The sequence below is a fragment of the Mirounga angustirostris genome, unplaced genomic scaffold (assembly GCF_029215605.1).
Source record: "Mirounga angustirostris isolate CCGP_5_RB_7025 unplaced genomic scaffold, mMirAng1.0.hap1 SCAF_6, whole genome shotgun sequence".
Classification (NCBI taxonomy): domain Eukaryota; kingdom Metazoa; phylum Chordata; class Mammalia; order Carnivora; family Phocidae; genus Mirounga; species Mirounga angustirostris.
In genome coordinates this window covers 86,382,038-86,408,013 of record NW_026991714.1, presented here as the reverse complement: position 1 = coordinate 86,408,013, position 25,976 = coordinate 86,382,038, and the positions used below count along the sequence as shown (strand labels likewise).

General features: G+C 42.0%; 1 non-coding gene and 1 pseudogene across 1 annotated transcript; both read left to right on the top strand.

Annotated features, from left to right (window-relative positions):
* Nucleotides 1-9,552: 9,552 nt before the first annotated feature.
* Nucleotides 9,553-11,310, top strand: LOC135364822 (tigger transposable element-derived protein 1-like; annotated as a pseudogene).
* Nucleotides 11,311-17,103: 5,793 nt separating this feature from the next.
* Nucleotides 17,104-17,213, top strand: LOC123847196 (U6 spliceosomal RNA). Its single transcript, XR_006791448.1, has one exon. It is a non-coding gene; the product is annotated as a U6 spliceosomal RNA (small nuclear RNA).
* The last annotated feature ends 8,763 nt before the right edge of the window (nucleotides 17,214-25,976 follow it).

The window sequence follows — 25,976 nt, the reverse complement described above, 5'->3', positions numbered from 1 at the left end:
AAAAAGGGGCAGAAGACATGAACAGACACTTCTCAAAAAAAGACATACAAATGGCTAACAGACACATGAAAAAATGTTCATCATCATTAGCCATTATGGAAATTCAAGTCCAAATCACATTGAGATACCACCTTACACCAGTTAGAATGGCAAAAATTGACAAGGCAAGACAACAAATATTGGAGAGGTTATGGAGAAAGGGGAACACTCTTACACTGTTGGTGGGAACACAAGTTGGTACAGCCACTTTGGAAAACAGTGTGGAGGTTCCTCAAAAAGTTAAAAAAGAGATTTTTAATACATTCATTTGTTTGTTTTTATCATGAATAACTTCTGGATTTACATATATGTGATGTATTTACATCCATAGCTAGTATTATTTTTAGGAATGTTCAAACCGTCCTAAACTTTGGCCCCTAGGAATCTCTTCAAGTGGCTTCTGAGTCAACCCCATTAAGTATGTTTGTTATACACTTTTTTATGCCCTTTATTAGGTTGTGGAATTTCCTTCCTCATTACAGTTTCCTAAGCAATTTTGTCATGATTAGAAGTGAAATTTTATCAAATGTTCTTTCTGCATCTACAGAGACAATCATATGGTTTTTAATCCTTCATTATTGTGGTGAATTTCATAAATCACTTTCCTAATGTTAAACCAACCTTTTTAAAAATTCAAGTATAATTAATATACAGTGTTATATTAGTTTCAGGTGTACAATATAGTGATTCAACAATTCTATATGTTACTCATGCTTGTCACAGTTTGGTGTACTCTTAATTCCCTTTATCTATTTCACACATCCCCTCCTCCCCTCTGGAAACCACCAGTTTGTTCTCTGTATTTTAAGAGGCTGATTTTTGTCTGTCTCTTTTTTCTGGGTTCATTTGTTTTGTTTCTTAAATTATACATATATATGTGTACATTATATGGTATTTGTCTTTCTCTGTCTGACTTAAGTCACTTAGCATTATACCCTCTAGCTCCAACCATGTCATTGCAAATGGCAAGATCTAATTCTTTTTTGTGGCTGAGTAATATTCCATAATGTATACATACCACATCATCTTTATCCATTCATCCATCAATGAACACTGGGTTGCTTCTATATCTTGGCTATTGTAAGTAATGCTGCAATAAATATAAGGGTGAATATATCATTTCCATTTAGTGTTTTCATTTTCTTTGGGCAAATATCCAGTGGTGGAATTACTGTATTATATGATGATTCTATTTTTAATTTTTTGAGGAACCTCCATACTGTCTTCCACAGTGGCTGCACCAATTTGCATTCCCACCAACAGTGCATGAGGCTTCCTTTCTAACCCTGACCCTTGTCAACACTTGTTTCTTGTGGTTTTTTTATTGTAGCCATTCTGACAGGTGTAAAGTGATATCTCATTGTGGTCTTAATTTGCCTTCCAATCTCAAGGCTAGACCTTCTTGGTGATGATGCATTAATCTTTTTATGTATTGCTGGCTTTCATTATTCTGCTGAGGTTTTTTGCATTTACACTCATGAGTGAGATTGACCTACAATTTTACTTTTTCATATTGTTCTCATCAGGTTTTTGTTACCATAGTCATGCCAGCCTCAAAAAGTGAATTGGGGATTTTTTTCCTTTTTTTTTTTTTTTTTAAGATTTTACTTATTTATTTGACAGAGAGACACATGGCGAGAGAGGGAACACAAGCAGGGGGAGTGGGAGAGGAAGAAGCAGGCTCCCCACTGAGCAGGGAGCCTGATGTGGGGCTCGATCCCAGGACCCTGGGACCATCACCTGAGCTGAAGGCAGATGCTTAACAACTAAGCCACCTAGGCACCCCAATTTTTTTCCTTTTTTAAATTATCTGGCAGTTATAGTACTTATTTCTTCCTAAATATTTGGTAAAACTGGTAGTAAAGCCAATTGGGACTCAATATTTCTTTGAGACAATATTTTAAAACTATTGAGTCAATCTCCTTAGTCATTTTAAGACTGTTCCTCTTTTTTATGTCTTCTTGATAAACTGCATCTTAGAGGAATTTGTCCAATCCATTATTTTTTTAAAGATTTTGTTTATTTATTCATTTGAGATTCAGAGAGAGACAGAGAGAGCACAAGCAAGGGGAGAGGCAGAAGGAGAGGGAGAAACAGACTACCCACTGAGCAGGGAGCCCAATGCGGGGCTTGATCGCAGGGCCCTGAGATCATGACCTTAGCTGAAGGCAGATGCTTAACCCACTGAGCCACCCAGGTGCCCCTAATCCATTATTTTTAAAATGTATTGGTGTAAGGGTGTGTATCATATATTCTTACCCATTTTGTCTCAGTAGGCATGTATTCTTGTTTGCTTTACCAGTAGAATTCATTGGGGCCTTTGTCCTCTTTCTTTCTTTTTCTTTCTTTCTTTCTCTCTTTCTTTCTTTTTAAAGATTTATTTGTTAGAGAGAGAGAGAGAGAGACGACAGGTGGGGGGAGGGGCAGAGGGAGAGGGAGAGAGAAAATCCCAAGCAGGCTCCACGCTGAGCACAGAGCCTGATGCAGCTCATGATCTCATGACCCAGAGGTCATGACCTGGGCTGAAATCAAGAGTCTGATGCTCAACTCACTGTGCCACCAAGGTGCCCCTGTCCTCTCTTTTTCTTAATAAATTTCAACAAAGGTTTTCTATTCATTTAACTTTTTCAAAGAACCAACTTTTGATTTTGTAGATCCTTCTCTTTCTAAGGCAAATTTGTTTCCTTTATCATTACCATCTGCTTCATCATTCCATCCTTCTACTTTCTCTGCTGTCCCATAAGCTTGATATCTAATATTTTTATTATTTTTTATTTCCAACTATTTTCCCATTTCCATTTTAATTCTTTCTGGACCAATGAGCTGTTTAAAGATCTATTTTTAATGTCTAGATGTACGGTTTTCTCCAGGTTTTTGTAGTTGCTATTGTTTATATGCCCCAGCATAATTGCACTGTGGTTTGATACGTATGTGATGCCAGTCCTTCTAAATTTGATGTGGGAAGCTTTATAACCTAGAAGATGGTCAGTTTTCATGGGCATTCCATATGTGCCTGAAAAGGATGTGTTTTCTCTAATTTTGAGGAGTAATGTTATATATTGTCTATATACTTAATATTTGGTTTGCTTGATTTATCAATTATAGCTTGTCCACTATGATTATCTATGGAGAGCTATATTAAAATCTCCCACTATTAACATGAATTTTTATGTTTCTTCTTTCAATAGTCAATTTTTTATTTATGTACTTTGAAATTAAATATGAATTTCCTACACATTCATTTCTTTTCTTTTCTTATTTTTTTTAAAGATTTTATTTATTTATTTATTTGAGAGAGAGAGAGAAACAGCATGAGAGGGGATAGGGTCAGAGGGAGAAGCAGGCTCCCCGCCAAGCGATGTGGGACTCGATCCCAGGACTCCGGGATCATGACCTGAGCCGAAGGCAGTCGCTTAACCAACTGAGCCACCCAGGCGCCCATTTCTTTTCTTTTTTTAAAGATTTATTTATTTTAGAGAGAGAGAGAGCAAGAGAGACAGCACGTGGGAGGAGGGGCAGAGGGAGAGAATCTTCAAGCAGATTCCCTGCCGAATGCGGAGCCCGATGCAGGGTTCCATCTCACAACCCATGAAATCATGACCTGAGCTGAAACCAAGAGTCAGACGCTTAACCAGCTGAGCCACCCAGGAGCCCACACATTCATTCTTATGCATTGAATCTTTCCTCATTATCTTTATCTTTAGTGAATCTCCAGTGAAACTTATTTTCTTTAAATTCTTTATGTCAGCTTTTGGGGAGTTAATATTCAGTTGGTACATATTTTCCCATTCATTGACTTTTAATCACTTGAGATAATATCTTATAGGTATACCTCTTGTAATCAGCCTATGCATAGGATTATTATTATTATTTTTTAAAGATTTTATTTATTTATTTGACAGAGAGAGACACAGTGAGAGAGGGAACACAAGCAGGGGGAGTGGGAGAGGGAGAAGCAGGCTTCCCGCTGAGCAGGGAGCCCGATGTGGGGCTCGATCCCAGGACCCTGGGATCATGACCTGAGCCGAAGGCAGGCGCTTAACGACTGAGCCACCCAGGTGCCCCCTATGCATAGGATTATTTTAACTCAGTCTTACACTCTCTAACTGTAGAGGTTAGTCATTTTACATTTATTATAGTTACTGATATGCCAGATTTGTATGCATTACTATAATATTATATGCTTACATTTGTCCACTTTTTCTATTTATATTTTCCTCCTCCTTTTTCTGCCTTCTTTTGGAATGATTGAGTTTTCTACCCATTCATTTCATTTTTTTCTGTATACTTTGTTTGGAAATTATATTTTCATTCTTTTCATGGAAGTCTTCTGCATGGCTATATCATAGTTTATTCAACCAGTCACCTACTGATGAACGTATGGGTTGTTTTCTGTCTTTTGCTATTATACATAGCACTGCAATAAATAGCCTTTTACCATTTCTACATTTTTAGAGTAGTTTCTAATATTATGAAAACTATCTTAGATCTTCAAGTAAATGTATGTTGCTTATAAAGACTAAAAGTAAAAAGCATCTTTAACCTATCTTGAAATATACAAGGGCTTTCAAAAACTTTAATGACCAATACCCTTCCAACACACATTTTATGTTGTCTAGAATTTTAATACTACACTGCTTTTTGACCTATAAGTCTAATATTATTAACATTTTTTTGTATTATAAATGCACATTAGATTTACCGACATATTCGTCAATTTCTTTTCTTGTATAACAGGTCTTCCACCTGCTAGCACCTTGGAATTCACCTGATTCCTTGGATCTGAAAATTGGTGTCCTTCCACTATTCTGGATAAATTTCTATCTGTAATTTTTAAAAATATGATCCATCCTCCCTACCTCTATTAAGACATATGTTACACCCTATCATTATAGCCTCCCTATTTCCCATCTCCTTTTTTCATGTTTTGTTCCCCTGTATGTCACTAAGCTGCATTCCAGAACATGTTTTTGACCTATCTTCAAGTTTACTGTACTTCTCTTTAGCTATCTCTAATCTGCTGTCTAATCCATCTATTGAAATTTCATTTCACCTATTGCTTTTTATTTTAATAGTTCTTTAAAAAAAAAATACCCTCATAGTCATTTTGTGTGATCTGCTGTTCCTACCTCATATTTTCAGGTTCTCTTTGAGGACTTGTTTTTTTGTTAGTTAGTTAGTTTTGTTTTGTTTTGTTTTGTTGTCTGTTGATTGTGCTGGTTCTCACACATAGTGCTTTATTTCCTCATCGGTTTTGTGATTTGTGCCACGAGCAGCTTATTTCCTTGGATCATTATCTCTGGAAATTCTTTGTGTCCTGGGCTAATGCTGAGTTCTTTCAAAGAGGATTCACATTTGCTTTTCACAGTAGCCTGGAGGTGCTACCAACCTGGGATGTCTTTAAATAAAATTATCTACTGGTGGTTTTTAGAGGCTACAGAGATTTTCTGAATTTAGTTTGAAAGCTTATACAATATCTTATTTATAGCTATGCATTCTCAGGGAAATGTTTTTTTTCTTTTCCCAAGCAGTAAGTCTAGACAGGCAATTTCCTTGCTTTAACCATCCGCAATTAGGGTTTATTTCTGGTTCACCCTAACTAATTCTAGAAATGATAGCCCTTTGGTTCCCAGTCTTATGCAGGTATTTTGCATCAGCTTCCCTCCTTGGGGTGATCTCTAAGATTTTAATCTGGCCTTTCACACTCATCAAAGCAGAAGCTCAAGTTTTCCATTGTTCAACAGAAACCTTCTAAGTGAAAGCTAGCTTTCCACTTGCTTAACTCCTAAGGTCTGTGAATTTGCTTTGCGTCTCTGTGGATTTCTTACTTTGGTGCTATCCAACAATACATTTAAAAGGAACAACTTAATACAGTCATTTCAATCTGAAGGGTTGGACAGGAGGCCCAACCTGCCTGACTGCCAGAAACAGGAGTTTGGCTTTTGGTTTTGACAGAAACTCTTCGGTGACCCAGCGGCTAAACACAAACAACCCTATAATGGCCCATAGAAAACTACTCACGCTCCATCTGTCCTCCATGACAGGTTCTTTAGATGAAAATCAAAACAATAAATTACCAATTTATAATAAATCACCAATGGTGGCATGTCTGGCATGTTACCTGTCACAAGCAAAGGATATATTTTTCTAAGTAAGGAAAGAGCGGATCACTCTTGTGTGAAGGTGAAGGTAACCTGATACAACCCCTCCAGGTCAATGATGAACTTTTCAGGACCATTCAAAGTATTCCAAAGAGAATAATATCCCGGTTTAGAATGAGTCCTCAAAGCAACACCTTCGCTGCCCAGAATAGCTCAGAGAATTTTGAAGCCTACAGTTGCTCTCTCTCCTGAGACTCGATTTTGCAGCCATTCACAACTTGGAGAGCATGATTTATTCATCCCCCAATATTATGAGAACCAAAATGGATTGAGTTCATTTGAAATGCAGATGTGACTGCGCTTTAATTACAATTGCCCCTGTGATTTTTACTGTGAAGCACAAGCCCTCAAGTGGAAATTAGAAAGATCTGGGCTCCAACAGCAATGAAACATTTTGGCCCAAGACTGAGGTGAGTTTTAAAATACACACAAAGAAAAGGGGGAAACATGCCGGGAGCAAACTTAGCTAACATAATTTTTTTTCTTCCCTTGCTTCAGACCCCAGGAAGCTATGTTCCTCATGACCACAGCTAGAGAAGGTAAAGAGGATATATTAATTATCCTGCAGAGACTAGAGGAAGCTGGTGAATATTTCTGAAGGTGTCTTAGAGGCACAAAACTAGCTACAATTCATGGAAAATGGCATTTGCTTTAGTGATAATGTCAGATCTCCTTTTTGGGAAACATGAGCTATTTAAATAAGATACTAAATATGCGATTGCATCCTGTGTCATTCTCAGTACTCACATCCACATCCAGATCACATCTCACATTGTACACTTGTCAGAGATCATTTCTGACACACACACACGCCCCACAAAAACCCAAAACCCAAACCAAAGACACCAATTGTTAGAAATATCTCGAAGAGGCCATGATAGCACCACTTTTCCCTGGGACCTTCATAGCATGGTGTTTTAAATTTTGATTTCACCTACCAGCTGTGACATCTTGCTCAAACTACTTAATTTTTCTTCTCGTTAGTTCACTCCTCTATACAATGGACATAATGATATCTACATCGTGTGATGTCATAAGGTTGAATGCATGTGAAAATAAAGCCTATACAAATGTCGGTTGGGATTATCATTAGGCCTAAAGCATATATACACAGCAGAATAGCAGAAATCCTATACACAGAGTGAATGGGCCCACAGTATACCCCTCTTCCTCTTTTACTCTTGATCCCACTGCCAAGTTCTTTTGCAAGTTACAGTGTCTATGGTCTGTCATGACCAAGAGTGGAAGGGCAACCATTGTGTTATTGAATTCTGGGATGGACTGTTGCCTTATGGCAGGGACAGGTCCCCAACCCAGAAGTTCATTCAGATTCAGGTGGCCTTCTCCTTTAGGAGCACTTTTAATTCAAATGTCCATGTGTTGGGGGAGGGGTAGATATTTGTCAGCAAGGATGACGAGGAGGAGAGGTTGCCATTGGGGAAAATCTTATTACCAAGTTTGCCCAAGAAAAACCTGAATTAGATTGCATAAGCACTGTGCCCCTCCCATTTCCTGAGAGTCAGGGAGATCCTACCCTCCCTTATGTCTCCATGTCTGATACATGTGACCCCAGTACCTCATTACAGGCAATTAGCCTGGGATGGGGCTGGAGGGGGATGGTGCCTTTCCCAAAGCCAGCCAACGTATAAGCTAGCCTGTGACCTATGAGATCAGGGGTATCAGACAGCTCGATCCACCTTAGATGATGGGCACTAACTGAACCAATCATATCCTCTCTGAGGGCTTCTGAATGTGAGACAGGAAAAGCCCACTGTGGGCAGCAATAGGAGCAGGAGAAGCAATGGAGAGGAGGTGATTCACAACTTGGAGGGAGAGAAGAAGGGAACCATGGAAGCCTGTGGCATCCCCAGCGCTGCTGGTAGGCTGTGCTACTGCCGACTTGGAATAGCACATCGATCTTGAACATTTGAAACCGGTCTTGATTCCCATATTGTTTTCAGGAGAATTGTTTCTTCAGGGAAACTGCTGCCTGATCTTGGTTTTCCCTTGGTTCTCGGACTGTATGCATACTTTCAGACCTTTGGTCATGGAAGTCCAGTTTTCCCAATAACTTTGTCACTGCGCTGTGAAAGACTGAAATTTGGAATATGTAGGATACATGATAGTGAAATGTGAATCACTGAGACTTACGATGTCACAGCTTATCAACCTCTGAAGATACTGTTACCTAGTATCTTCTTAGCAAAAACTTGCCTGAAAATGTTAAGTGGGAATGTCACTAGAATAACTATTTAGAAAAAAACTATTTAGAAAAAATAACTTCTTATATTTTTGGTACGTACGTTAAGAATTGTGTATGAATTATTCATAATGTCTGTGTATCGATCCTCAGAACAACCAATAAAATCTCAATTATGAAAGAAAAAAAAAGAGATCTGAACAGACACTTCACCAAAGAAGATATACAGATGGCAAAGGAGCACATGAAAAGATTTTCAACATCATTTGTTGTTAGGGTACTGCAAATTCAAACAATGAGATACCATGACCCACCTAGTAGAATAGCTAAAAATCCAGAAAACCAACAGTACCAAATTCTAGTGAGATTGAGGAACTCTTCATTCATTGCTGGTGGTAATGCAAAAATGGGTACAGCTGGGGCGCCTGGGTGGCTCAGTCCTTAAGCGTCTGACTTCGGCTCAGGTCATGAACACAGGACCCTGGGATCAAGCCTCACATCAGGCTTCCTGCTCAGCGGGAAGCCTGTTTTTCCTTCTCCCACTCTCCCCACCCCCACCTGTGTTCCCTCTCTCCCTGTCAAATAAATAAATAAATAAATAAATAAATAAATATTTTTAAAATTGGGTATAGCTACTTGGGGAGACAGTTTGGTAGTTTCTTACAAAGCTAAACATACTTTCATCCTGCAATCCAACAATCTCACTGCCAATTTATCCAACTGAGTTGACAAGTTATGTCCACACAAAAACCTGTACATGAATGTTTTCTAGCATCTTTATTCATAATCACTAAAAACTGGAAGCAACCAAGATGTCCTATAAGATGAATAAACAAACCATGTTATATCCAGACAATGGAGTAAAGATAAAAGATATGAGATAAAAAGATAAAAAGAAATGAGCTATGGTCTGTCATAAAAAGATAAAAAGAAATGAGCTATGAAGCCATGAAAAGATACAGAGGAAACCTAAATGCATATTACTAATTGAAATAAGTCAGTCTGAAAAGGCTACATACAGACCTACCTGGAACCAAGCCCCTGTAAGATGGTGAATTTAACTAATAAATGGCCTGTGTGTTCTGACTGCTCTACCAACTAGCTCTCCCTCTGAGACACAATGCTGAAATCAGACCAATTAATACCCCTACAATGGCCTCTAAGTGTTCAAGTGAAAGAAGAGTCGCACGTCCCTCACCTTAAATCAAAAGCTAGAAATGATTAAGCTTAGTGAGGAAGCCATGTCTAAAGCCAAGTTAGGCTGGAAGGTAGGCCTCTTGCACCAAACCATTAGTCAAGATGTCAATGCAAAGGAAATGTTCTTAAAGGAAATTCAAAGTGCTACTCCAGTGAACACACGAGTGATAAGAAAACGGAACAGCCTTATTGCTGATGTGAAGAAAGTTCTAGTGGTCTGGATAAAAGATCAAACCAGCCACAACATTCCCTTACACCAAAGACTAATCCAGAGCAAGGCCCTGACTCTTCAATTCTAGGAAGGCTGAGAGAGGTGAGGAAGCTGCAGAAGAAAAGTTTAAAGCTAGCAGAGGTGGGTTCATGAGGCTTAAGGAAAGAAGCCATCTTCACAACATAAAAGTATGAGGTGAAGCAGCAAGTGCTGAGCAAATTATCCACAAGATCTAGCCGAGATCATTCATGAAGGAAGCTACAGCAAACAACAGATTTTCATTGTAGACGAAACAGCCTTACATTGGAAGAAGATGCAATCTAAGACTTTCATAGCTAGAGAGAAGTCAATGCTTCAAAGCTTCAAAGGATAGACTGACTCTCTTGTTGGGAGCTAATGCAGCTGGTGGCTTGAAGTTGAAACCAATGCTCATTTACCATTCTGAAGATCCCAAGGCCCTTAGGAATTATGCTAAATCTACTCTGCCTGTGCTCTCTAAATGGAACAATGAAGCCTGGATGACAGCACATCTGTTTACAACATGGTTTACTGAATATTTTAAGCCCACTGTTGAGATCTGCTGCTCAGAAAAAAAGATTCCTTTCAAAATATGATTGCTCATGGACAATGCACCTGGTCCCCAAAGAGCTCTGATGGAGAAGGACAATGAGATTGATGTTGTTTTCATGCCTGTTAACACAGCATCCATTTTGCAACCCATGGTTCAAGGAGTCATTTTGACTTTCAAGTCTTATTATATAAGAAATACATTTCATAAGGCTATAGCTGCCATGAATAGTGATTCCTCTGATGGATCTGGGCCAAGTAAATTGAAAACCTTCTGGAAAGGATTCACCATTCTAGATGCCATTAAGAACATTCATGACTCATGGGAAGAAGTGAAAACATCAACGTTAACAAGAGTTCAGAAGAAGTTGATTCCAACCCTCATGGAGGACTGTGAAGGGATCAAGACTTCAGTGGAGACAGTCACTGCAGATGTGGTGGAAATAGCAAGAGAATTGGAATTAGAAGTGGAGCCCAATGATGTGGCTGAATGGCTGCAATCTCATGATTACACTTTAATGGATGAGAAGTTGCTTCTTACAGATGACCAAAGAACGTGGCTTTGTGAGATGGGATCTATTCCTGGTGAAGATGCTGTGAAGATTGTTGAAATGACAACAAAAGATTTAGAATATTATATAAACTTGGCTAATAAAGCAGCAGCAGAGTTTGAGAGGCTTAACTTCAGTTTTGAAAGAAGTTCTACTGTGGGTAAAATGTTATCAAACAGCATTGCATGCTACAGAGAAATGGTCCATGAAAGGAAGAGTCAAGCAATGCAGCAAACCTCATTGTTGTCTTATTTTAAAAAATGGACAAAGCCACCCCAACCCTCAGGATCCACCACCCTGATCCGTCAACAGCCATCAACATTGATGCAAGACCCTCCAGCAGGAAAAAGATTATGACTCCCCGAAAGCTCAGATGATGGTTAGCTTTTTTCAGGAATGAAGTATTTTTTAAAGGAACATGAGATGTGGATGTCAGTGGGCAGGAGCTGCTTGCATCCCCATGCAGAGAGAGGGCATCTCAGGCCAGACTGCACCACTAATTTGGCTTGGCAAAGAACTTGCTCCCTGACAGCGTGGCTGATGGACACTTTGGAATCCAGGTGAGTGAGCTGAGGGGCAGCTGTGAAGGGCAGCTCTGGCTGGCACTAGTCCTGCACGTCTGGGAACGTGTTTCTCTCTGCATTTGAAGAGACTATGCAGAAATAGGTCTCCTAATCCTTGTGCTTTCCAGCATATGCTCTTCCTTCCTGCAGAAAGTTGGTGTCCACAATGGTAGCTTTGTGTACAGTGCGTGCATGAGAAATTTGTCAGGTGATACATGAATGACTAATGTATTCAGTGAGTGAAGGGACAACTGACACCCCCTGGTGGGCGCAGAGTGTGAATGCATGAATGTGCAAGATGGATTCCATACTGGAGGAACCCTTAGCTGATATCCAGGAGAAGAAAAAGAAGTATCTGATGGACAATTCAGCATTCAGGTGACCCCTCTCCCAGTTACTGTTATTTTCTATTTGCTTACCAGTGTTCACTGGAATGCCTTTTTGAGAATGAGATGTCATATGTATTTTTTTTTTAATATGGGTCTTGAATTCATGACCCTGAAGTCAAGACGTGAGCCAAAATCAAAAGTTGGACGCTTAACCAACTGAGCCACCCAAGCGCCCTGTATTTTTTTTTAAGATTTTATTTATTTATTTGAGAGAAAGAGAGCACGTACAAGAGCGGAGTGGGGGGAGTGGGCAGTGGGAGAGGGAGAAGCAGGCTCCCCACTGAGCAGGGAACCCGACACAGGGCTCCATCCCAGGACCCTAGGATCATGACCTGAGCCGAAGGCAGATGTTTAACCAACTGAGCCACTCAGGTGCCCCAGGTGCCCCTGTATTTTTGATTCTTAGAATCTGAAGGGGTCATAAGATGCATTCCATGAGAAATAATATTGAATCATCATGTGGCCAGGTGTGAGGGGCTCCCCTGCCGGAAGGGTGTAAGAAGGAACTAACATTTATGAAGTGTTTGGAAGGTGAGAGGCAATGGCTTGGTTCCCAGTGACAGCTTTTTGCACTGGATGCCATTTGGGGGTAAGGTGGGGTGGGCAAGCTACCTTAGAAAGAAAACTGAGAACACAAGTTTATATACCCGGTCTGATTTTTGAGAGAGCTTGGCATTGAGGTTTGTCCCAGAGACCAGCCGTGGCCCTGCCTCAGGGTGGGTGTGGCTAGGGCAGGTGGGGATGGTTGTGGGAGGTGTGAAGCTCAACAGACTTAGTGAGTCCTTTGGTGTGGCTCTGTATGTGAGAGACAATCAGATTGCAGAGCATGTGCCCTCTCTCCTCCTGGCAGGCAGGTGTGTAGCCTGTGGGCTGGACCAGTATGGTCGAGAAAGTCCTGGAAATGGGCAGGCAGAGGCTGTGGTGCCTCAGGTCCTGTTGGCAGCACCATACTCCAAGGTTAGTTGATGAATGTGATGAATTTGCATATCAACAAAGCCAGGACCATCACCAACTAGTTTGAAAGTATATATTTGGAATAAAACATTTATAAACCCCAAATCCTTCCAGTTGTCAAGTAATGGGACAGTATCAGGAGAGATGGAGGAATGACCTTTACTCCCAATTTGTTCAGAGAAGCCATCTCATTGTGAGCCTTGGACATCTTATGATCCATAAGTTCCTCCCATGAGCACCAAAATTATTCCAGAGAGATTCAGACTTTTCTTGATATCTAGGAATCAACCATACTGAATACGGTCTTATATCAATGGTTCAGACATGATAATAATTTCAGCCAATATTTACTATCCACCCACTTCTCTCTATCCCCTCACTACTAGCCCTGTGCCACATACACTAAAACTGACACCTGAATGATCTTCTAAAAAAGAATATCTGGGGGCATCTGGGTGTCTCAGTTGGTTAAGCATCTGACTCTTGATTTTGGCTCAGGTCATGATCTCAGAGTCCCGAGATCAAGCCCCATGTTGGGCTCTGTGCTGGGTGTGGGGCCTGATTAAGATTTTCTCTCCCTCCTCTTCTGGCCCTCCCTGCTAAAAATAAATAATTAATTAAATAAATAAAAATAAAAAAGAATATCTGATTGTGTTTGTGTCTCTCTGCTCTTAAAGCCTTTCATCAGCTTTCCACTGCTCAGAAGATAAAGACAAGTCCCTTGACATGGTTGGTGAGGTCTTGCATGGTCTGGCCCCACCTCCTTCTCCAGCCTCATTGCCCAGCTGGGTGCCCTCACCTGTCTTTCAGGCTCATGTATTTGCCAAGCTCTCATCTGCCACAGGGATATTACACGTAGTATATTTCCTGTCTGGAATGATCATCCTTTTTTTATCTAGTTAATTCTTACTCATAATGACTCAAAGGTCACTTGCTCAAGGAAGCTTTTTCTGATATCTCTGACCAGTTTAAATGTCTCCATTATGGACTCTGATAGAACCATGAGCACTTGCACTTAGAAACAGTTGCAATTTTGTAGTTATTTGTATATATTTTTTATTGGTGCTTGTCTCTCTTCCAAATGGTTAGCTCCATCAGGGCAGAAACAATATTGCTTTTGCCCATCATTGTATCTCAATGCCTGGTATTCACTCAAGCACCCATAACGTGCCAGGCACCATTCTGGTGCTAGAGATGCCGGAATAAGCAAAATGAAGGTCCCTTTCCCCATGGAGAGTGCTTTTTTTCATTAGTCAATATTTACTATGTTCTAGGTACTGGCTAGGTGTTTTTCATGAATTACCTCATTTAATCCCCTTAAAATCTGGTTTTTACCTTATTATTTCTCTTTTTTCAGATCTTATAAACAGAAGCTTGAATTTCTCAAGCTTCTCATTTCACAGCATATTATCACTAGCGACCTGCTGGACCCTTCCTTGGTTCACTATTATCCCCTATTCCCCACTCTTATAATGCCCCCTCCCACCCCTGAAAGAATGCTGGTGTATCTTTTTGTTTGAATGTGTTTTTCAAAACTGAGGCTTGCTCTTTGATGCATTTTTGTTGATGTTTGATGAGTTTTTAATTTACACAAATGTTTTTGTGTTATATATTTCTTACTTTACCCCCAATGGCACAGTTCCTAAGATCCAACTATATTGTTATGTATGCATCTAATTCATCACTTCTAATTGTTGTGTGGTACACCATAAAATGCATTTAATACACTATACCTTTCCAGTTTTCTAGAGATGAACAACCACATTTCCACCAACATAATAAATGTATGATTTGCACAATGAACACACTCATATAGTTCTCCTTATATACGAAGAGAAAAATTATACACCTAATGAGTGGCAGAACAAAAAGTTTCATGCAGCTACAATTTCTTGCTTTGTAATACTGCCTAGAATTGGTGTGAATACCAAAAATCATGTAAATATTATGTACTAATTGGGGAAATGTAAAGATAAAACTTTCTAAACCATAAAATGGTACCAATTGGACATGTTTAATAGATAAGGAATTAGAATGTTTTAACTGTGCCTAAAACCAAAGAACAAATGGGAGGAAATATTATCCAAGTAGATTTGGCACTAGATCTTTACTAATCAAGCAAGGATTCCAGAATGTTCTTCAGGTCCAATGGAAGCCTCTTCCACGAGTCTACTGTTAATGGACACAAAGAACAGCATAAAGGGCACCATATCTGGCCATAACCCAAACTAGACAGGTTGGCTGCATTCTGGACATGCAAAGATATAGAGGAGTTTCATGCAGAGAATTGAACATAGGGGATGACATCTGAGATTCTTTACAACTTTAAGATGTCCTTGTTTGACTTGTGAGTCTATACATCGACTGCTTCACTCAATATTGTGAACAGATGGGGCACCTAGGTGGCTCAGTAGATTAAGCGTCTGTCTTCGGCTCAGGTCATGATCCAAGAGTCCTGGGATTGAGCCCTGCATCAGGCTCCTTCCTGAGCAGGGAGTCTGCTTCTCCCTCTCTGTTTGCCCCTCCACCTCCACTTGTGCTCTGTCTTTCGCTTTCTTTCTCTCAAATAAATAAATAAAATCTTTTAAAAAAAATATTGTGAACAGAGGCTGAAGACACAGCTGCTGATCTCAAAGAGCTCAGGGTCTAGTTAGGAGACAGACAATAAACACATAGTTAAATATGGGATGATCTTTGCATTATCATGAACCCACATAGACCTTTATTATAACACAGAAATGAGATTACCAACTCAAGCCAGGAAAACAGAGAGGGGCTCCCTACAGAAAGTGATGCTTGGAAGGAGAGGTAGCCAGAGAAAGGCATGCCTGTGTCTGGAACTGTATGTGCCAAAGTACACAGGTGAAGTAATAAATGATTTTATTTTATTGAAAAATAAACCAATACTCTTTATAATAGCATTGAAAATCAAATATCTAGGGGTGAATTTAATGAAAGATGTGCAAGAACTTTACCCTGGAAACAGTAAGCATTTTTGAGAGGAATTAAAGAAGATATAAACAAGTGGAGAGATATACCATATTCATGGATTAGAAGGATGACTGTCTTAAAATGTTTATTTGCTCTAAATTGATCTATAGTTCCAATGGAATGCCTACCAAAATTACAGCAGGTTTTGGGGGAAGAAATAGGAAATCTAATTCTAAAATTTTTATGGAAATTCAGAGGACCTAGAAGTGCCAAAATTATCTTGAAGTAGAAGAGTGTTGAAGAACTTACACTACATCATTTCAAGACTTGCTATAAACACAATAATCAAGTCAGTGTGGTATTGTGTAGGGAAAAACACACAGGTCAATGGAAGAAAAGGGAGTCCAGAAATAGACCTCTACTTTTACAGTCAACTTATTTCAGACAAGGGTACCAACATAATTCAATGGTGACAGGAAATTCTTTCAACAAATAGTGCCGGAAATACTGAATATTCTTATGGGGAAAAAAAGTAAAGTCAACTCCTGTCTCACTGCACAAATAAAAAAATAATTTGAGATGAATCAAAAGTCTATATATAAAAAAAAACAGAACCATAAAGCTTCTAGAAGAAAATACAAGAGAAATTCTTTGCAATCTTCAGTTAGATATGGATTGTTGCGAGAAGACACGAAAAAGACAAATCCTAACATAAAAAAACTGATAAATTGGACTTCAACACAATTAAAAATTTCTGCCCATTAAAGTTGCCATTAAGAAAATGAGCAGATAAACCACAGACAGGGGAAAACTATTTGCAGAACATATATCTGATAAATGTTTATATTCAGAATATATTATTAATAAATTAATAAGAAGATAATTCAATTTTTAAAATGGACAAAATACTTCACAGAAGACAATATGCAAGTGGCCAATAAGTACATGAAAATATACTCACATTTTTAATTGTTAGAAAAATGCAAATTAAAACCACAATGAGATACTATTACACACCCACCCAGAAGGGTAAAATAAAAAAAACAATGACAACACCAAATGTTAGTGGGGATGTAGAGCAATTAGACTCTCGTATTGGATGATGAAAGAGTCAAAAGGTACAACTAGTTTGGAGAACCATCTGCCAAAATCTAGTAAAGTTAAGCAGACAGCTACCCCGTGACCCAACAGTTCCAATTCTAGGCATTTGCCCAAGAGAAATAAACGATCATCCACAAAAAGACTAGTATAAAAATATTCTGAAGCCTTATTCATGATAATCTCAAACTGAAAACAGCTCAAATGTTCATCAACAGAAAAGCAGATTTTAAAATTGTGGTGTAGTGCCCACTTGAGCAATATTTCTACTACAATTGGAATGATACAGAGATGATTAGCATGGTCCCTGCGCAAGGATGACATGCAAATTTGTAAAGCTTTCCATATTTTTTTGGATAAAGAAGATGTGATGTACACATACACACACATACACACACACACTGGAATATTACTCAGCCATCAAAAAGAATGAAATCTTGCCATTTGCAGTGACGTGGATGGAGTTAGAGTATATTATGCTAAGCGAAATAAGTCAGTCAGAGAAAGACAAATACCATATGATCTCACTCATATGTGGACTTTAAGAAACAAAACAGATGAACACAGGGGAAGGGAAGGAAAAATAAAATAAGATGAAAACAGAGAGGGAGGCAAACCATAAGAGATGCTGAACTCCAGGAAACAAATGGAGGGCTGCTAGAGGGGAGGTGGGGGAGGGATGGGGTAACTGCGTGATGGGCATTAAGGAGGACACTTGATATAATGAGCACTGGGTGTTGTATGCAAATGATGAATCACTAAATTGTACCTCTGAAACTAATAAAAAAAATTGTGGCATATTCATACAATGTAATGCACAAAATAGTATTTTCTATATGATTCCATTTATGAAGTTCCAGAACAGACAAAACTCATCCGTGGCAATAAAGATCAGAAAATGGTTGCCTCTGGGGTAGGGGGATGGTAGGTTGACTGGAAAGGGACACGGGAAAACTTTCTAGAGCACTGGGAATGTTTGGTATCTTGCCCCGCAGATAAATTGTCAAAACTCATTATACTGATCCCTCAGGATTTTTTTTTATATTATTGTATGTTAATTATATCAAAAGGAAGGAGGGAAGGAGAGAAGGCAGGCAGCCAGGTAGGCAGACACACGGTCTGATCAGAGAATCTTGGGCAATTGCTGATGCCTAAAACACTGGTGCCATGCTGGAAAGGGGTAGGAAGGGAGCCCTGCCCCTGCTCACAAGGTCAAGCTGTCTCTGATTTTTCCCCTCCCTTGGCAAAAGGAAAGCCTGAATGATTCTATGCAGGAATGACATTTGTGCCTTAGAGAGGTCACCTTGATGAGAGGTGAGGCAGGGCGTTAGGCATCTGCTATGACCAGGGGGTTGTTACAGGAGATGATTTGGAGATTCCAGCTGGTTACAGTGGTACATGCAATGTTATTTTTAGCTTCCCCCAACAGGAAGGAAGAGCATTTCTCTGGTTGCTAGGGAAATCGTGTTCTTAGCAGTTACATCTTGGTTCCTAATTTAAGTCTTGGGGGAAAGAAAAGTCTTGGGGAAAACCAGAGAACTTTACAAGCCAGTGCGGGTATGCCTTGCCAGGACTGTACACCTGCTCGAAAGTTGTTATTTTTCTCCTAATGCATTCATGAGTGACTGTCACCATAGCAACAATGATGCTGGACAAGGCTGGGTCATCAATGGAGAACTCCTGCTGGTTACAGGATGGAGGTCAGTCCAGGAAGCCCTGTTCAGGACCAGTGGCAAGTGTTGGAACAGATGGATACGCTGGTAGCCACTGCAAGTGCCAAGGGGTGGAAAAGTTGTAGGCAGAGGGTAACCTGAGGGGCGCATAGGTTTGCTGCCAGCCCATCGTGGTCCTAATTCCTGCGGGGCAAAATCTCAAATCCCCTTGGCATTTGGCTAAAGCTTAGTGTGGTTTCTTGGGCATAGTACATTTAAAGTACTCGTTTGTCTAGACTCTTAACTACAGAGAACAAACTGATGGTTGCTGGGGGTGGGGGGTGGGGGGAGGGGAGAAACAGGTGATGGGGATTAAGGAGGGCACTTGTGATGAGCTTTGGGTTATGTATGGAAGTGTGGAATCACTGTCTTGTACACCTGAAACTGATATTACACTCCATGTTAACTAACTGGAATTTAAATTAAACCTTTTTAAAAAATAAAGCACATGTTTGCCAAATGAAAGCCATCTCATGGTGGTAGTAAGAGAAGAATCCGAAACTGCCTCTGGCTTTGGAGCCATGCCGTTACGGGAGCAACAAGAGTAGCTTTGGGGCGTTAGCTGTCCCATAACTTCCATCAACATCCAGCTTCATTTAGTAGCATGGACAATGGACCTAAGTCTTTCGTGAGACGTCAATAAGACGTAGTTTAGAGTTTAGTGACCTCCTCTCATCCCCGTGAAAATACACAGGACCATCTCTGGCAGAGCACAGGGCTGTGTTCCAGCATCCCTGACTCATTTCCATCCCAAACACCAAGTTCCTTCCACCTCACTGCTGGAAAGCAACGTTGGCAGCTTGTCAGTGTTTTCCAGAGGCGATTCTGTGATGAGATGAAGGCGCCTTCCTTTGGCTTTGGTTTTCAACTGGTTTGTGCAAGTGAGGGTGGGCAGCACACCACCACCTTTCTCTCCACCTGTTTGCAAGGCTAGCCCCTCTCCCCCACTGCAGGTCAGAAGGCAGCTTTCAGAAAATACCCAGACCAGCACATCTCACCATCTTTTTCCCTGCTCTGTCATACCTGATGGATGGAGTCCCCACTCATGACAAGGGTCAATGGATGTACTTAGATTTTGATGAAACAGGGAAAAAAAATTGTGTGAGGAAAGAAAGCTCTGCAATGATGCATCGTCATTAGCCCCATTCTGGGTGTCTCTGGGGGGACAGCATCCTTGGCATGGGGTGGGGACGACAGGTGCCTGTGGCCCTTCCATTCCTTCCCTCCCAATCATGACGTGCTTTGAAGGCAAGTAAGGTAATGTGAATTGATCTTGCAGTAATCTCAAATCAACTCTAATTCCTTTTGTCACATGAAATCATCCCCAAATCTTACTGATGACTGATAATCGTTGAACCCTCAGTGGCTCCTACCGCCCACTGAAACCCATTTGTCATCCCTGAAAGTCTTTTGAGCCACCTTAGTTTGCTACCTGTCCTCGGTTCCATGCCACATCGACTTTTCATGGTTCAAAGATATAGAGGAGAGGCACCCAATTTACCTAGACTCGTGTGGCATTGATTTGCAGGGAGAGAAAGGTTGAGTGTCTGTACCCCACCCCTTCCTGTTAGAAAGCTGACTTTTAGTGCCCACCTCAGCATCTGCATCGGAAGAATTAAGATGCGTGGACATTACTTTCCTACACATTTGCCCCAATACATCTCAGAGAGTACAGGGGAAGGCAGAAGACAGGCCCCTCCAGCACACACATCCCTCACCAGCTGCAGAATCCTCCCAAATGTCCTCAACACACCTGAAAGGACATGTCTGGTTCTCCCTGGAATGCACCCCCCTCCCCCAGCAATCATTTCCTAAGGAGATTGGAGGGGATGGAGAAACTTTTGGAGAGGTGAATCAGAACCTTCTGGCAGGAGATAGCACTCTGTCTCCACCACCCCATGATTTTGAGAGTCACTGGTCCGGGGACTAGCAGCGGGGCAGCATGGGAGTGACTTTTTCCCCCCACTGTGTTCTTATCTGGAAAACTGTGGAACCCAGGATTATGTAGAGAAGGTCAACCAGGATAGTGCCTAGCACGGGGCTCTTTTCCAAAGAAGTTCAAGACTGCGAGACATCCAGGGAGGTAAGTGGACAGAATCCTGCACTCCAGCCGAGACGACAGGTATGAGCTGTGACCTTGCAGAGAAGATTTCAACAGTATGCATGGGACTAGAGAGGCACCATCCCCACCCCCCTGCCCATCTCTCCGTGGGAAGACTGTCCCAACAATCCTGTGAGATGTCAGTGAAGATCCCTGGGAGAAGCCAAGACCAGCGTAGACTGGTTCTGGGGATTAGAACATCAACATATATATGTGGGGAAAGGACACATTTTGGCCCTTGTCACCAACCATAAGCTATTCACAATCAGCAGGCTGATTCTGAAGAGGGGTAACTGACTCTCGGGGAGATCAGGTCCCAGTTGCCCAAGCTTGCATAGGAACACCAGACAGAGCCCCCGGGCACTGGGTCTGGGAATCGCAACGCTCCCGATCTCTCCTGCCCTGTCAGACCGCCTGCCCGTTTTGTGGGGCTCTACTTTTGTGTTGTCTTGTATTTAAGTTTGAGGAATTGGAAGAGCCCAAAGCCCAAGAGCATGTTATGGTCTACCACTTTTATAGATTAAAACAAAAATCGTGGCGTCTGGGTGGCTCAGTTGGTTAAGCAACTGCCTTCAGCTCAGATCATGATCCCAGAGTCTCAGGATCGAGTCCTGCATCAGGATCTCTGCTCAGTGGGGAGTCTGCTTCTCCCTCTGGTCCTCCCCCCGCTTGTGTTCTCTCTCTCACTCTCAAATAAATAAATAAGATCTTAAAAACAAAACAAAAAAATTCATAAGTTGCCAAAGATAGACTTGAAGTCCATTTAGATGTAAATAATACTCATAAAAATACTAAAGAACGTTGTTGAAGAAAGGGAACCAAAGAATTCTGTGTAGGCCTACATGTGTTTGGAAGGAGAAACATATAAATTGTTCATGTGAAGAATAGCTTATGGTTGGTGACAAGGGCCAAAATGTGTCCTTTCCCCAGATATATATGTTGATGTTCTAATCCCCAGGACCTCACAATGTGACCCTATTTGGATGTCAGGTCTTTAAAGAGGTGATGAAGTTAAAATGGGGTCATTAGACTGGGCCCTCGTCCAACACGATCTGTGTCCTTCTAAGAAGAGATTAGGACACAGGCACTCATAGAGGGGAGACTGCGTGAAGACACGGGCAGAAGACAGCCATCAACAAGCCAAGGAGAGAGGCCTCCGAAGGAACCAACACCGTGATCTTGGACTTCAGCCTCCAGATCCGGGAGATGATAACATCCTGTTGTTCAAGCAGCCTGGGCTGTTACTTTGTTGTGGCCCCAACAAACTAGTGTAGCTGCAACCATACGGTTGTTCTAATTGTTTACGGTTAAATTGAACCAGGAGTCGCTAAAGCCCTCAACTTCCCCGAAGAGTATTTTCCCTAACCTGACTGCAAAGATGGTCAATAGCCTCCTAAGGGCAGAATAACGGCCTTGTTTATGAGTTCACTCCAGCAGCCTGGAAGCCACAGGGGGTTAAATCCAGCGGGCTTTGAGAAGTAATACAAGGAAGGCTACTTGCTATCACAAGTACTTTATGATTTCTTTTGAAAATCGGCCGAGCATATGTGCGAAATTTTCTCTCTATTTAGAGCCCTGTCGCTTCCAGAGGCTCAGCTGCTCTCCTGTGGTTGGTGGGGAGGGCGGGAGGGGACTCAGCAGCCTGGCTGTGTATTTTCTCCCTGCTCTAACCACCTTGTCCACACGGCCTCAGGCTGTGTGTGATGTGTGAAATCAGCCTTGTTAAAAAAAAACAAAAAACAAAAAAAAATTATAGGTTCCCGTCTCCCTGGGGGAATATGAATTTGGGATTGATTTTTACCCTTAGGTTCAGTCTGGCCTCAATCTCTCTAAGCGCCCAGGTCCTGGTGTAGCCACGGATGCAGAGGGGCATGGACACGGCCCATGGTGCAGAGAGAACAAATATTAAGGCCCACACATCTTCAAGCCCACCTACTTATTGAAACAGTCTCAACACGTAATGCAATTATCTACTAAAATATGCCAAAGCACAGACTCTTTCCCAACACTGACCCTGGAGCCATTCTGGGGAGGAAAAGGCGAGCGGGCCTCCAGGGAGTGACAGCAGCCCCAAGCCTTTCCCTTTGCTCCTACCCTGGTAGGCCTCTTCCTTTTGGGGTGCAGGAGGGTGAGGTAGGTGTGTGTCTTCCCTCCAGGGGTCACTGTGGGGTCTGCCGCCCCCACTCACAGTGACTGTGAGGAGGGCGGGTTCCCTCATGAGTCTTCAGCATGATGCTGGTCATGGGAGAGTGCAGGGAGCAATAATGAGCAGATGGTTGAGTTACTCTGTATCCAAAGCCCTCAGCCAGGGTAACAGCATCATACTCTAAGCACAACCCATGGAGTGAGACTAGACTTATTCTCTCATTCAGCTTTGTTGGAAGCTTGGGTTTGTTTTGGGTATTGTCGGTGTGGTTTCCCCCCAAAGAGCTGCATTTCACACTTTGTGGATGGTTTCCCTGCTGTTGGAGCTGCATCCCCAGGTCCCCGGGCACCACGTCTCCTGCATCCCCTTCCATCAAGGGTCATGTCTCCATCTTCTCAGACTGGATGTCCCAAGGTTGTGTCTGGACTACTGCAGTGGGGAAGGCAGCCCAGGGACAGAATTCACCAGTCAGAGGAGTAATGAGGAACAGGAAGCCAGAGTGGAACTTTGTAATTAGGCCATAAAAGAGCTTGCTTTTTCATTTCAACACTTTATAACAGCTGCTTTCATTAAACTGGTAGTGAGTGCTCAGCTGAGACTGTTGACTCCCTGAGCCTCACTTTCCTCATTCATAAAATGGGGACAAAGCACCAATCTTGTGTTAGGTTGGGTTTTTTTTTTTTTTTTGGCAAGAATTAAATAAGAAAATGTACTTAGAAATACTTTGTAAGCTATAAATCATTATGCAAATATAAACATTAGTCATTATTATTAAAGAACTCTTTTAGTCTTTTTTTTTTTTAAAGATTTTGTTTATTTATTCATGAGAGACACAGAGAGAGAGAGAGAAACAGAGGGAGAAGCAGGCTCCTGTGGAGCAGGGAGCCCGATGTGGGGCTCGATCCCAGGACCCTGGGATCATGACCTGAGCCGAAGGCAGACGGTTAACCATCTGAGCCACCCAGGCGCCCAGAACTCTTTTGATCTTGAGAAACACTTGGGGGGCATAGGAAGAAAGCCGCCTTCATATTACGAATTGATTTTATTTTTAAATAGGGTCCATGCCCAGCATGGAGCCCAAAGTGGGGCTTGAACTCATGATCCTGAGATCAAGACCTGAGCTGAGATCAAGTGTCGGACGCTTAACCCATTTAGCCACCCAGGCGCCCCTGCATGAATGGATTTTTTAAAACTAAATGAAGTCTTTCTCTTCCTCAATATTTTGCCTTACTCATCAGAAAACTTAACTTATAGTAGTGTCATCAACCATTGCTTTATGTTGCTGCAGGATTGTTTTCTAGTCGTTTCTATGGATGAAATGAGAAAGCAAATAGAAATCTGCAAACTGTAAAGGGCTATACACATTAAGGTGGAAGTTTAGTGCCTCAATGTACTGACACCCCCATCCTCCGCCCCCCGCCCCAGCAGGGGCAAAGGTTGCCTTGAGGCTCAAGTGGTGTGAGTTCCTTTGGCCATAGAAATGGAGAGTGAGTCCCCCGACTGTAGGGTATCAAGTAGCCCATGTTTCTAGGGTCTGTGCTTGGTGCTTTGAGTTTCTGTGAGGGATTCCGACTCACTGATGTCCTAACAAGTCAAGTTCTCAGTCCTGCTGGCAAACCTGGAGGTCTCGAGATGCATGGGGAAGTTGATCCCACCCGTGGGGCCTACCTGCCTTACCAAGCTGCGTGTCGGGTGCTGTTTGCCTGGCCGAGAAGCGCAAGGCAGGACCTGCAAGGAGGCATCATGTGGGTCCGAGAGAGGGGCTGGGTAGGGATTTGCCGCTCAGATGGAGGGTCCAGACCTGCAAACCCAAGAGGCCAAGTGCAGAGGGAGGAAGGGGGGGGGGGTGAAGGAGTGGCCTCATCATTCCACGCAGTAAACAATGTACAGTCAAAGTCCTACGTCAGGCTTGAGAAGGGGCTCTGGTCTTACTGCGGACGCAGAATGGACAGTGCAATCCAGGAAGAGACCCATGGAGCTCCCTCACGGCCACTAACGAGGGCGGCTGCAAAGGTGCAGTCAGGCTGAGTTTGCCGCCTTGGCAGACCCGGCCAACACCATGCCAAGTGCAGAGGCCAGTGTGAAAAGCCCTTTCAGGGATGTGGGGACAGAGCATGCCTTTGGCATCCAACTCATATAGGCCCTTCGAGGAACAGGAAGGAAGTGGGGTGTTTTCATCTGGGTTTTATTATTCTCTAGGTACTGGAAGGCCAACAGATTGGCTTTCCCTGGTGGCCTGGGACCTGGCCCTGGATGGTTAGGGCAGAGGAACAGTGAGAGCCCCCTGGAGAAGGCGCTGGGGTGCAGACTCCGATTGGTTGGCTTGTATGTGAAAGGCTCGCTCTCAGGCTGGTTGTTTACTGTCTCTGGGAATCGATTAGTCCTGCAGGGACAGTCCCTCCAGGGTCAGCAGGACCCCAGGTGTCAAGGCATCAGAAAACAGAAAATAAAGACAATGTTAATACGGTTGAGAGTATAGAACATTTTTTAGGGAGGGTAAGGAGGAAGTCCAGAGAATGTTGGCAGAGGGGAAATGACAGAGGGAGTGTGTCCAGGATGAAGTCAGAGCTCGGCTGATGTCCCCGCTGCTGGGGGGCAGGGCCCAGCCACGCTCTCTGGGGAGCCCAGCTGTCATTTGCTGACTGTTGTTTGGAAGCAGAATGGACAGAGGCAGGACATTTTCACACCGCCATTTTGATTAAATGGCCATTACCGAATAGAAAACATTTTTTGTTGCTAGTAAGATTTCAAACTCCAGCTAAGGCATATTTTGTGTGGGTTTCATCATTTTGTGTGTAAGTGAATTAATCAGTGGCTGCAACAGCTTTTATATTTTTTAAACTAGAATCTGAATATAGTTTATGGAATTTTAAAGCTAGAAGTGCCCTAAACATTACATTATCCAAGCTTGTCTTTTTTTTTTTTTTTTTACACATGGAAATTAAGGGTCAGAGATACTATGTGGAACGCATTAAAAAATTTTAGTGCTGATCACAACAGACAACCTTGACACTCACCCCACCCCAGCATCCTCTCCTCTGACAAGGCTTGTTTGGGGGAGGAGTGTCAGGGGATGGGTGAGGGTGATTGATCTACCCATCATTTAGTAAAAATAATCCTGAGAGATAGTGCTTTTTTTTAAATCGGAAATCCACT